The sequence below is a fragment of the Mirounga angustirostris genome, unplaced genomic scaffold (genome assembly GCF_029215605.1).
Source record: "Mirounga angustirostris isolate CCGP_5_RB_7025 unplaced genomic scaffold, mMirAng1.0.hap1 SCAF_10, whole genome shotgun sequence".
Taxonomy (NCBI): Eukaryota; Metazoa; Chordata; class Mammalia; order Carnivora; family Phocidae; genus Mirounga; species Mirounga angustirostris.
The window spans coordinates 24,638,184-24,650,722 of NW_026991718.1; the positions used below are offsets into that span (position 1 = coordinate 24,638,184).

General features: G+C 50.7%; 1 long non-coding RNA gene across 1 annotated transcript; it reads left to right on the top strand.

Moving 5' to 3' along the window:
* The first annotated feature begins 3,598 nt into the window (after positions 1 to 3,598).
* LOC123850953 (uncharacterized) lies at positions 3,599 to 11,529 on the top strand. Its single transcript, XR_006792446.2, has 2 exons — positions 3,599 to 3,787; positions 11,365 to 11,529. It is a non-coding gene; the product is annotated as an uncharacterized LOC123850953 (long non-coding RNA).
* Positions 11,530 to 12,539: the final 1,010 nt, after the last annotated feature.

Consider the following 12,539-nt stretch of genomic DNA (forward strand, 5'->3'; position numbering starts at 1 on the left):
AACAGGAAGCCCGAGTTCAATTGTTCCCTGCCCGGGAGTGATGCACACAGCTCTCTCCTGGCTGGTGTTTTTCAGAACAATGGAAATAAATCTGATGTAATGTAGCAGAACATGACAAAGAATGGTTTTCCCCTTAACAAATACTCATTTGAAATGGTGCCCAAACCCTGCACGAGGAGCGATCTATTTCCCACAACAGTGTTCCAGCAAAACCCATTACTAATTCCACAACTCAAATTAAAACTAACAGAGCTTGAAGGCTGGGGCTGACACACTCTGCTGACAAGGAGCGAGGCAGGAGGGTGGGGGAAGGGGCCCGGCACACTCGCGTGTGTATGTGTTTAATTACACTGTTTAACACATTGAGAATAATTTAGCCACCCAAGTGGAGAAAATAAGGCACTTAACTGCTCTCCGGCGGAAAAAAGCCCCCCCATGCAAACCACTTTCAGCTATCTGACACCTAGGCACACCTCAGGGCTCTGGAGAGAGAAGAGGGGAACGGAGAGAGAGGCAGACAGAGTATGGAGAGGCAGAGGGGGGAGGAAGGAGATAGGAGGAGGGGGAGAGGGAGAGATGAAGGCAGTGAGAAACAGAGGGGAAGAGAAGGAGAGGGGAGAGGTAGATAGAAAAGAAAAAGGGAATTTTGTACATATACAAATTGCAAGTTGGGAAGGCACATGCCTATTTCTCAAGGAGACCTAGTATGAAGTGGTCTAAAGGTGAACATGAACATGAATTTTAGAGTTTAGAAAGGAGCTTAACACCTAGACCCGTGCCTCCCCCACTTCAGCGTCAGCTCAGTGAGTTTCCGGCCTTTGTGGCCTGAAAGCTGTGAGTGGGGTGTGTGGCCCCTAGAAAGGCCTCAGAGGAAGACTCTGTGGGCTCACTATGCAGGAGGAGAAACTGAGGCTTAGGGTCAGAGAAGTCTGGCCAGCACTTGGCAGAGACTCCTGTCCAGCCCCCAGCTTCAAGGTGGGCGATCTGGCCTACAAGCCAAGCAGGTCACTGTCGCTGCCAAGGGGCATCTTCTTTTCTGTGTCTGGGCTGAGAGGGGTCTGAGGTCATCTCTAACCCACCAAGGGTCATGGGAGCCAGAGAAATGGAGGAAGGCTCTAGCATGGCTTCAGATTTGGAAAGCTCCCAGACCTAGAACCAGTAGCAGAGGAATAAGTATTCAGAACAGAACCACCCCTTGCCTTGCAGGGACTCTGGGTTCAGCACTGGGGCTGACAGCCAAGGGGATGCGTGGCCTGAGAGGCAGAAAACCAAAACCACCCTCTGTGGCCCCCAGACAGTGCAGCCCCAACCTCCTCGCTCCCTGGTGCCCTCACCGTGTGGACCCAGCCTCTTCCGAGACCTAGGGTCTCAGGAAGCTCAGAGACCTCAGCTGATGGGTCCCTCGCAGGAGCGCCCATGGGGTAACAAAACCATCGCTTGCCAGGCAGAGGGCAGTCTGTGCCGCTCCACTGAGGCTGTGAATCTCGGGCACTCTGCCCCCCTCCTCTTGCCCGTTTCCCCTTTGGAACTCTCCAAAGGCTGGACTTTCTTGTAGCTGCTTTCCAACTGTAAAATTGTGTTTCTGGAATGGAGATTGTGGGTTCTTATGTACCCTAACTGATATTGCTGGGCAGACAAAATAGGAACCCACTGAATATATTATTCCTTTCAGTTAAATTGGGTTCATCATGTGCAAACAAAAAAATGAAACTTGCCGTTGCATGAAAAGACCCTCCTTCCCATTCCCAGAGTTCTCCGATCCTCTGTCATTTAATCACAGATGAAGCCTAGAAAGGTACTAAGTTAGACTGGCGAGGTGTTCTGAGGACAAAGTAGAGCTTTCTTTCTGGGTTCTGTAACTATATGTGCCCCAGAAACACTGTGTAATACTTGGTATGATCTTGGGATTTCTGGGCATGGATTTTTTTTCTACCCATAAAGAAAAGTCTACTTACTTAGCTAATTCCAGCTCCTTCTTAAGCAAATTAGAGGGCTTTAGGATATTGGGGCCTGTCATATATAATCTGGGTCTTATGAGCTGCTATTTCTGACCCATCCTCCCCAGGTAGCCCAGGCTCCAGACTGCTCACCTCCCAGAGGCATGAACCACAGAAGGTGTAGGCAGGCCCTGTGGGCCCTGGGTCCTTAAGGTTCTTTGGAAGCTGATACCACATTTAGATAATCCATTTCTTCTTAAATGATTTCCTCTTGGCCTGTCTTCTTGGGCTTTCAGCAGACGCAGACAAAGAGAGGTAAAGGAAATGGATGAGACAGACACAGAGGGACAGAGAGCCCCGACGGAGAGGGGCAGGGAGACGGAAAGACAGAGACCGCTGGTGGGTTGGTGGGTACGGAGATCCTGAGGAAGAATAGGAGAGTAAGGAGGCCAACCTGGCTATGTAAAGTCCTTCTCATGCAAGCCCAGCATGCTGTGGTGTTGAAACAGAGCCCAACGTCGCTGGCTTTCTTACCCCTCAGATGTGAGCACTCAGGCATACAGTGGCGGGCAAGGACCACTCTGAAGTCCCCTCCTGTGATAACAGGTCCGTAGGCCGAGATCCAGGGCATGGCTCTGGCCACAGCACAGGGACACCAGCAGCTGGAGCTCAAACATCCCAGTGTGAGCCTGGCATTTCTGGGCGTCCCACGCCTGGGGAGGCCATGGGGTCGACGGGGCGGAGTGTGGGACTGGGAGCGTGGTGCTGGCTCTGCCAATGGCCGCCCCCCACTCTGGTGAGGGGGTGGCAGGGGTGGAGAGAGAGGGTCAGTAGCACCAGCAGCCAAGCACGCTAAGGGAGAGTCCCTTGGCCAGCCAGCTCCAGGACTTCCGACCATGGCATGTCCCAAGAAGGCCCAGGCCGAGCTGCTTGCTCGGAGCCTTTTCCGAAATCAAGGTTCCACCCAGGTGGATGGGTCACACTCGTGGGGACAGGGACAGGGCATGGGTCAGTGGGAGAGGAAAAGTCTTTTGAAAAGATCTTCTGAATTAAGCATGTCAAAGAGCACCATGAAAGAAAAGAAAGAATGTGTGTGTGGAAAGGGGAGTAAAGCAGAGAAGAGCAGGCTGAGGGGGGTTTAGGCCTCTGTGAGTTCCCATGCTCCATCCTTCCTTCTTTCTCATTCCACCCTTAAAAAAAAATCAAGAAGGGGCACCTGGGTGGCTCAGATGGTTAAGCTTCTGCCTTCAGCTGGGGTCATGATCCCAGGGTCCTGGGATGTCTGGCTCCTGGCTCAGCAGGGAGAGCCTGCTTCTCCCTCTCCCTCTCCCCTTGCTCATGCTCTCTCTGTATCTGTGTCTCAAATGAATAAATAAAAAAAATCTTAAAAAAAAAAATCCAAGAAGGCCAGAGCACTGGAGAGGGGTTGGGGTAGGCAGGGGAGATGGGAGAAAGAGGAGCAGAGGGTCTAGGAGCCTGCCTGCGAGCGGTGTGAAGAGGCCCTGGTGGGAAGGGGAGGGGCAGGCCAGGAGGGGGAGGGACCGTGCCTGAAGAGCCTCAGCTTGAGCCAGGAGGAGATGCCGCCCCAGGAAGCCTCGGCCTCCCTCCCGCTGCCTGGGCTATGTACCAGAACAGGCAAGGCCCCAAGGGAGCCATGGGGAGGCCTGTGCCCATCTGGAGAAAGTGACGTGGCCACAGGAAGAAGGCAGGGTTTGCAGACAGTGTCAGAGGGAGACAGCAGTGCTGGATCAGGATGGTCTCAGAGTCGAAGGAATGTGCCCGTGGTGGCCGGCAGTCAGAGTCCTAGGAGCCAGGCCATCCTGATTGCCTCTGCCCCGAGTTTCTCCAAGGTAAGGCCATCTAAAAGTTTAACTTTAGTACTTGAAAGGATGCTGGGGATTTGGGAGATGGAGCATAATGATGTAGCTTACTGGTTGGCAGCCATTTCTGGGTAAGGATTAGATTGGGGACAAGATGTGATGTTTGGTGAGGAGAACCGAGGAAACAGTCCTAGGACCTCTCCTGTGCCCAGCACTGATCCAGATGTGGGTCACTGGCCACGTCTCTTGAAGCAGGTGTGTGGTCACTTGTGGTGGAGACACACCCCTTGGGGTCCGTGGTCCACAGGCTGTGATGGGGTCCGGCTCAGGTCTCTGAGCTGCAGGAGGTCCTGGTCAGGCCTGATCCACAGCTATGGGAGGCGGGCACAGCAGGGCTGACCCAGCCAGGGAACAGAAGGCAGAGTACTGCCCGAGGGACCATCATTTCAGAGAGAAAAGAACCAAAGGTCCTGGCCACTCTCAGTTCTAAATGTCCCTTGTGGCTGTTTTGGCAGAGTGAGAATGGTAATCCCAGAGCCCAAGGGCTCAGAGGCAGCCCCTCTCCAGTCACTATCTCAGGACAGGACACGGTGCATCCTCCCTACGACCCCAGCAGGAGGCAGCCGAGGGACCAGCCTTCATTTCCATACCCTTATGCCAGCTCTTAAAGACCGCCATTTGTTTATTTATTATTGGTCTCTGAGCAGGATGAGATGACCCTCAGCTGCCTTTCAGCAGGAGCGGCTCAGTTCACAAGGGGCTGGAGGGATCACCTTGTTCAACTAGCTTAATTATTTAAAATGAGGAAATAAGGTTTGGCCAAGCTTTTCCTAGTTTCCTAGTTGTTCCTAGTCCACTTGCAGACTGGTGAGCATGCACAGCCTTTCCATTAGATCACAGAATTTTTTACTCAAAACAGTTTGTGCAAAGCAAAAGGCAGTGCATGGTAGAGAAGAGTCCCCTGAGAATTCGGAGATTAAGACAGAAGCCAGACGGAACCCCAGGGTGGCCAGGGCCCGAAGCAGGACTTCCAGCCCGGCTTTGGGGATTGGAAGCGCTGGCCCTACTCAGTTTGACCAGTTTCTTTGTTTTGGCCCTTCTCAGAGCCTTCCTCTGCGAATCTGCATCAGGATTGTACCGGGAGGGAGGGGAAAGCAGGAGGCACAAACACCTGTGGTGGATTAGACTCATCACCCAATGTGTTGAGTATTGAGTCCTCCTGAAGCTATCACTCCCTCCCCCCCGAAAAAAAAAAAAAAAAGTTTAGGTCCAGCTGGGAAAGGTGGAGCAATTCAAGAAGATAGGCCGAATCACTCTCCTGTTTATGCCACCTGGGGGTCAGCGAAGTTCGGTTTCTGTCCTGGGACAAGCAGGGCAGTTGGCAGGTCTTAACCCACTGTAACTACAGAGGGAAAATGTCTGCACTTCTCTAGTCTGATTAGCTTGGGTTTAAGCAAAACAGCGAGAGCTTGGTCTCCCTAAGAACAGAAGCTCATCTCAAGGATGACCCGGCCTGAGCAGCCCCAGAGGCGGAGGCACTGCCTGGGAACAGCTCCTGGTCACAGGAGCCGCCTCAATCTCTGAAGTGGTGATCAGTCTTGTGGTTAACCCGGATTTTTCAACTTTGTTCTTGTAATTATTAAGCTAGATCATCCGAAAACAAAAGGCAAGCCCTGGGCCCCATTCCTGCCTTCCACAAATATGAAACATGTACTACGTGTCAGAAATTGAATGTGGGTGAACAAGGAGACAGGATTCCTCCCATCAGAGGATCCCTTATGGCCAGTGTCGCCCTGGAGGTTGGGACTTGGAGTACAAAAGCAACGGGGACTCGGTGTTAGAGGACATATATGCCAAGCTTGGATGATCTTCTCTTAGGGAGTCGACTCATCCTTCACCCTGTTTTCCTTCAAGCCAACCTTGGACCATTTGTACCAGGAGTCCCAGATTTTTGGAGCTACTGGATACATCTCTCTGATGGGGAGACTTAGCATGTATGTAATTAAGGCGCTCTCTGGGGGAATTCATATGCCCACTGGAGTTTGGACCACTACTGTGGTCCAAAGTCCAGGGAGGTCACCATTCACATCCTACCTGCTTCCTAGATGGGTGTATCTGATGTCAGCGGTGTTCCCGTGGGAGTCAGGTGAGGGCTGGCCAGCTCCCCCGTGCTCAGCAGCAGCTTTGTGGGATGGAGAGCGGTGGTGGCAGAGGAGGGTCACAGTCTCCGGAGAAAGTGCAGGCAAGCAGGATTGGCAGAGTCCATACTCCTTCCCGCAGCAGGCTCCTCCTTATATGGGCTCACCAGGGAATGCCCCACTTTAGTTAAACAGTGACTCCTGGACCAGACCTCGGGGCCTCCTGGAGAAAGGATATTGTTTTCAACTGCAAGGTCTTCCAGTCACCTCCTAATCCCAGCTCACTTCCTGGAGCCCCCAGCTGAGCGGCCAATGTCTTGGCTGCCTGGAGTGTGTTTTTTTTTCATTGTTTCCAAGTATTTACACCAGGAATCAGGAATGGGGGAATGCGTGTTTCTACAGAAGCTCTCAGAACATTCTCACACAGCAAAGGGCGGTTGCCATGTGTTGCATATCAAGAGGGGCCCCTCAAAGTAAGTCACATCACATGGGCCTTCTGCTGGAGAGAGCATCTACTTTCCGCAAACAGGTCGTGGAACACATTAACCCCTGGGCTTGGTGAGCCCTGGGGGCAAGGTCGGCATCCTCGCTGCTTAATGGATCCGGGAGAAAGAGAGGAGAACCTGGATAGCAGGGCTCACCCTAGGTTCCAGGTGAGAATGATAAAGTAGGGAATGCAAGAAGAAAAATGTGGAAATCAGCAGAAACTGATGGAACTGGATCGATCCGGAACACGGAAGGCAGAACTGGAGCACTTGCCAAGTGTGGCTGAGACTGTGCCCCAGGGAGGCAGCCAGGTGGGTGGGAGGGGTCCCTCAACCATTGAAAGTGGGCTTTAATCCCACTTCCACAATTCCGAGCTGTCTGACTTGGGCCAGTCCCTTCCCCTCTGAGTCGTGTTTGACTATGTGATAGGAAGGTTATAAGGCTTGCCTTGTCTTCCCTCCTATTTATTTACTGGAACGCCTGCACCCCAGGGGACCCATGCTGCTGGAACTTTCACTGTAAATACAGTCAGCAATAAATGTGCTGTTTTATGAATTAAATTAATGAAAAAATAGACCTCTATTTGTGGTGCGTGCTCAAAATGATTTTCCTAATAGGGCATACAGTCAAAAACATTTGAAAGCCAGAGTTTCAGAAAAACTTGGTGTGAAAATGCTTTAGAAGGTCCTATCCATGTAAGTGTATCTTGAGACAGTGCCTAAAGAAAACCATCTGGGAGCTTTTCCTGCTTACTGATGATTTTGTCTTCTCTCATGTCATCAAATATATTTTTTTCCCCTTAGAGTAGGAACTGTTGCCTCAGAGCAAGATTTGGGAATATTGAGTTAAAAGGGGAACTGTCTCAGGACGCCTGGGTGGCTCAGTTGGTGAAGCATCTGCCTTCAGCTCAGGTCGTGATCCCAGGGTCCTGGGATCGAGCCGTGCATTGTGCTCCTTGCTTAGCAGGGAACCTGCTTCTCCCTCTGCCTGCCGCTCCCCCTGCTCATGTTCTCTCTCTTGCTCTCTCTGATAAATAAATAAAAATCTTTAAAAAGGGGGGGAACTGTCTCCCCAAGGTGTGTTCTTGGTGCCAGGAGACACACAAATCGCTAGGGATGAAATGGGGGACCCTGGAAAGAAGAATTGTTTCAAATCCAAGGGGCTGTTTTCTTTTGGGGCTTCCGGTTCTTTGGTGTTCTTCCTCCTCACTCATATGTGCTCTTTAGAAGCCAACTCTCAGGAATGTGTGTTTTCCAGAGAAATCCAGCCTGGGGCTGTAAACTGGGTGACCTCTATCCTAATTTTCTGGCTGGTCTTCCTCCAGGTCAGAAGGAAGTGTGGCATGCCCCTTGCATTCTTCCCGCACTGAGCAGTCCACATCTGCCCCCAGATGCAGCCCTCTGGTCCCCACGTAGGACCCACCTCGTCTTCCACGGGGTCAGGACTGCCTTCAGTGCATATGATGGCCCACCCAGGCCTCCATCATCACATCAAATGCACAGACCCCGCTGTGGCCTCTCCCGCCCGGGCTGTGGTCACCCGCCCCTCCTCTGCCAGTGTCATGACCATCCCTGAGGTGGCTGTCTGTTCCCCCCACAGCTGACACCCCTGCTCTCAGTGTCCTACAGAACTGGTAGAGAGATTGCTCTAGTGTGTCCCCTCCTCTGAGCCAGGAGAACCCCCGAGATGGGCTGGGCTTGGGGTCTCCACCCTCCCTTTGTGAACCCCTGCAGCCAATCTTGCCCCCGGTGAGTCTGCCTTCCCTTGGAGTGACTTCTTCCCAAGGAGAGTCTTCATCCGTTCAAGTAAACACTCCCAAGGGCGCCATCTTGCCAATCTCTAGCCATGCCTCAAGATGCCAGATCCTGGGAGATGCAGCTCTTCCCCTCCCTGCTGCTTCTTCTGCTTCGTCTCACTTTCTTCCCTCCAGCCTCTATTCTAGCCCTCTGCCTGCTTGCCTCCCTCTCCCCCTTTACCAGTTCCTTCATGAGAACCACCTGTGCCAGGCACTGTGCCAGGCCCGGGAGGCCCATCCATGAGCACCTAAAGCAGGGAAACCTCATCTTGACTGGGGGGTCCTGGGAGGCTCCCTAAGGAGGGACGGATGGAAGAGGACCCTACCAAGAGAAGAGAGTGCTGGAGGTGGTCCAGGCAGGGGTCAGAGTGGTGAGAAAGTGCAAATCCTAGAGGACAGCTTGATGAATGTTTCACAACATGAAATCCAAGTTACCAGCACCCAGATAAAGAGACAGGCCATTACCAGTACCCCAAAGACCCCTTTGCACCCCTTTCCCATCATGAGCCTCCGGGATGTCCCCAAGGTAAACTGTCCCCAGTCCTGTTCATTTTGATAAGTTCCATCTTGGTTTTATATATATATATATATATAATATAAAATATATTTTATATATGTATATATAAATTTAAATATATTTAATATTATATATTTATAAATTTATATATAAAAGAAAACAAATACAGTGTTGATTCAGGGGATTAAATCAGATGTCCCTGCAAAATAGGACAGGAGACTGTTGTGACAGAGCAGGCAGGTATGTAGAGGGTTTGCCATATAGTTAAAAGATCATCTAACCGATTTCATTATTTTTACCTTCCTCTGTGGGTGGAAAAAACCAAATCAACAAAGTGAGTTGATTTTTTTTTGAAGATTTTATTTTTTTATTTGAGAGAGAGAGAGAGCATGAGAGGGGGGAGGGTCAGAGGGAGAAACAGACTCCCCATTGAGCAGGAAGCCTGATTTGGGACTTGATCGTGGGACTCCAGGATCATGACCCGAGCCAAAGGCAGTTGCTTAACCGACTGAGCCACCCAGGTGCCCTGTGAGTTGATTTTTGCTAGTGCCCAAAAGTATGTAGTGGCCGGAGGCTCACCTAGCTTGAGTTTGCTGGGCTATGGACTGTGTTCTGGGTGGATTATGAACTGCCCCAGTCACGTTCTTAGGCTCAGAGCAATAGGTGACAGATTCAGCATTATCTTCAAGAGAAGCATTATACACACTTGAGTTTTCAAATCATAGTGTCCGGGCCCCACCACTTACTTAACTGTGGAATTTTGGACAAGCTACTTAACTCCAAGCCTGTTTCCTCAACCCCCAAATGGTGATGATAATAGAATCTAACTCAGCAGCCATCATGAGAGTGAAAAAAAGCAAAGGTGGCTCAACAGCTTCATACTAAGTCTGGTACCCAGGAACCATTCAGTAAGTGGCGGCTACGAGTTCGTAAAACCAGACATAGTCCATGGCTGGTGGAAGTTTAGCAGAGCCAGGTAAGAAGAGAGCTGGGACTTCTCAGCTGGAAACCAGGAACACGTATGAGAAGGACAAAGGTGATAACCCAGGCCAGAAAGGGAAAGCCAACACGGACAAAGAGAAGGTCCAGAGAGGGAAAAGGAAGTCATTTTCATGTGTTTCTTCAAGTTCTGTTTTAATAGCAAGTCAGTCTGAACACTCTAAGTATTGCCTGAAGAAACCAACAGATACGTTTGTTTCTGGTGTTGCCACATGTTGCCAAACTAAAAAAGACAGAAGCATTTGGCCAAGGAGAACCGAGCTCTGCTACCGATGGAGAATCCTTAGTCATGGGCACGCTGGAAAAAACGACCCCCCCCCAAAAAAAAAGACCCCCTTGCCTGCCTGCTGACTTGCTGGAGAGGGCCTGGAGAGACCCAAGTCCTGCTTGTGCTGAAGGAGCAGGAAGGCAACACCCTGTGTCAGGGCAGGGTTGCTGGGCGCTTGCTCTGCCCCTTTCAATGTTCCAGCATCCCTTGGGGTGAGCTCCTTGAATGGACACCCGGGGCTGGGAAAGCACAGTTCAAGGGTGGTCACTGTCACCGCAGCCTGAGGAGGACGCACAGACCAGGACTTTGCTGGGACGACACGTGGCGATGGGACAGGAGATTGGTCATTTCTGCTTCCTTCTTTGATTGCATCTCCAGTAAATAAGTTCTCAGGAATTTGAGACAAGAAGGCTTAGGCAAGCCAACATACGTGGGTGGGCAAGGGGGAATTGGCATAAGCCATATTGCTTATTCTTTAACTAAGCTGGGGCCCTGTGGAAAACCCCTCCTTCTTCCCGAAAGGAAAAAAAAATAGGGTGGAGTGGGGAAAGTGCAAATAGTAAGTGTGCAAGGTTGGTGCAGATGGCTTGAAGATAGGGAAAGGGCATTTGGTAAATGGGTGGGGGAATATCCCACTTGCCCAGGAAAGTCTGTGACCAATCTCTGGGGTGAGCAGACCTTGAGGAGGAAGACGGGGTGTGCCCAGAACAAAGAATCGACAAGCAGTTTCTTGCAGGGACTGAGAATCCACCGGATCTAAATCGGGCTCTTAGTTTTGAGTCAGTTGCCTTGAAAAGAGACCCCTCCATCCCCCTCGATGGGAGAGCCCTCCAGAAAACGTTCTTGGAGAGTCTGTTTAAACCAGGATAGCTTCTTCCTGTGGATTTCTGGGCTTCTCCATCTGTCCCCCAGCATAATGAACAAGAAAACGAATTAAGCTCAGTTGGGGGGACCTAAAGAAGGGGATATCCCAAAGAGACTGTATCTAAGCCAGTCTTGGGTGTGACAAAAATACTACAACAAGGAAGATAAATGAATCCCCAGGAGGAAAGAGGAAATTAGGCGGGGGCCTTAGAGAAGGGAGAAAGGGGGAGACCCTGGGACCTGAAGCCGCCGAGGATCCTCGTAGGGTCCTTGATGGGGCTGCTAACTGCCCACTGACACACTATCTATGAAAGATAAACAAAATAATTTCATTAATATGGTGCTGGCGCCATCACAAAGTAATGAAATGAGGAAGCTAAAACTGCCAAGTACTACTGTGGATGAGGAATAGAGATAGACCAGTTATGATTACAGAAAGCCAAGATGGGGGGTCAAAGAAATAATTGTGCCTCCTCGATAAGGCAATGCTACTGGGAGGTTGTGTACAAGCCCTTTAATATCTATTTTTATCCATCCTAGAGCCATACTTACATCTTGAGAGGACAATTACTGGACAACGGACCGAGCGTGAGGATAAGTACAGTGTTCTCTGTTGCAAATTTTGCGTCTGAACAATCAAGCTTTATTCATTTCTTGTTTGCTCATCATGTTAACCTTTTATTATGCAAAACTGTCAATTCAATTGCACAATGCAAAAAAAAAAAAAAATCTGGGACAATTCACAAGCGATGTAGTGATGTTTACCATAGCTGCTAAAAGGAAAAAAACTAACCCGAAAGAATCTGCTGAAGAGGATTCTCCTGCTCTGCTCCGACACTTGGATACTCATTAGCAAGCCGATCTGCTCACTGGGGAACATGAACTGACTCCTACTCAAGTGCACACTAGGAAGGAGTTGGGAGGCCTCCTTTCCTGCACCGAAAACAAAACATTCACACTAGTGAACTGGTGTACGAGAGAAAGCTTGGGTGGTGAGCTCTCAGCAGCAGTTCTCAAATTTAGATCCATAAGATTCACTGGGGGAGGGGGTTGTTACGAAATGGAGAGATCTCCATTTAGGAGGTTTGGGGTGGGGTGTGAGAATCCACAGGTTAACAGGCATCCCAGGAGACTGCTTTGAGGACGGATCTCTGTAGTAGCCCTGGTTCTGCTGGCCCACGGCTTAGAAAAGGCAACCCCCTCCTGACATGCACGCATGAGTCCTGCTAGGACGTTGGTGCTGTCAGAAGGTCGTGGGGCCTTCACAGGGTCAGGAGGTAGGGCTGCCTTCTGTGAGCATGCCGGGGGCCCTGGAGGAGATCCTAGTGGCAAGTCAGGGCCCTTCTACCAGTGGTCAGAGTAAACTTGTAGAGCAGATTTTAGAGGCCACCTCTGCCCACCTCTGTTCCCCAGATGATTCTCAATCTTGGCTGTGCATTAGATCAATCAAGTCGGACACTTGGGGTTGAGTAAGGGTGTTCCTGGCAGTAATATTTTTAAAAAGATCCTTGAGCAATTGTAATGTGCAGCCTGGATTGAGAACCATGGGTTTAATCTTTTTCTTACCTCCTGGGTCCCTCTCTCCGGTCTCCCTCATGGGTGGGGGCATTTCTAATTGCTCAGTGCATGCACCACCCCCTCTGGCTGCTGGAACGCCCCAGCTCTGCCACCCCACACAGCCTGCTGTTTCTGAGTGCGCCATCCCCCTACACCAG